Below are 1270 nucleotides of genomic sequence, written 5' to 3'. Positions count from 1 at the left end.
TAAAATCATAACATATCACTCAGGTGCTTAAATCCTTTCAGTAAATTGTTCTATGTTTGGGAAGGAATAAAAATGGTCGCCTGGTCCCTGTAGTGGATAGTCTGGCCTTCACTGCTTTCCAGGCTCCCACCACAGTCCCTCTTCCAGTCTCTGGACCACCCCATGCCTTTCCCACCCAAGCCTTCAAGCATGCTAGCCTCTGGCATAATCTTCTGTAGCTTTGTCCTGGCTGGTAGCTCCTTATTCTTAAGGACATAGCTTTGCTATCACTATACAAAGAAGTTGTATCCTACCCCAAATCTAAAAGTACTCCGTTCACTGAATCCTTCATTTTCCTTTTTAGCACTTCTCAAAACTTTTAGTGCCATCTGTGTGGCTACTTGTTTGATGTCCATTTCGTTGACTGGATTGTAAGCTCTATGGAGGCAGGATCTGTATCTGCCTTGCTCATCATGTGCCCCCAGTGTTCAGCACAATATTTCACTTATAGCTTTATAAAGACAAAAATGCTTTTAAAAGAATGATTGAATGAGATCTTGATGCTAAATTTTTTATTGGACTCTGCTAACAGTTTCCTGTTTTTTCCTTACTTTCCTTATCTTACTTTTTTCCTTACCTTATAATAAATTTCTGCAGCTGCACTGACAGAATAAAATATGTTCTTTCTGGACCATTTCTGGGTGGCTCATGTTACTATGTGTTCCATTATTTATTTCAGAGCACTCAATGCCCATCACAACTATTTCTTAGCCTTTGCATATGCATTTGCTCAAAGATGTCTATAAGTACAAATTCCCTATCAATTGATTTCTGTGGAAGGCTTCTTTTTACAAATTTCTGGATAGCTGCTTGATGCTATAGATCTGTCTAGCTTGAATTTCCTGTATCTTCATTCTCCTTAGAAGCTGCCTTCTCTCTACATGATTGGTATTATCTTGGAAATGGCAATGGTGAGATACTTACATTCTGTAATAGCAATAATGAATTCATATTTATTGAGGGGCAAGCATTAACATACTTCCCATTTATAAATCAGAAAAACCAGGACACAGAGGCCTTAAGTTAACTTGCCATTAAGCAACCCAGCTTATCTCCATTGTCTTGTCTGTTATCTACTATACACCAGTGTTTTCCTAGGGACTGTCATAACATCTCTAAAGTTTCATTAATTAAACTCCCCTTAATAGTAAGAGTTAAGAGAACTCATCTCCTTCCCTCTTCACTCCGTTCCTCAGGTAAATGTGATACTATAGGTCATGATTGGGTATTT

The sequence above is a fragment of the Echinops telfairi genome, unplaced genomic scaffold (assembly GCF_000313985.2).
Source record: "Echinops telfairi isolate 266 unplaced genomic scaffold, ASM31398v2 ScPeMD7_3;HRSCAF=10, whole genome shotgun sequence".
Taxonomy (NCBI): Eukaryota; Metazoa; Chordata; class Mammalia; order Afrosoricida; family Tenrecidae; genus Echinops; species Echinops telfairi.
The sequence above is the reverse complement of the archived record's forward strand: the minus strand, read 5'-3'. Positions refer to the sequence as shown.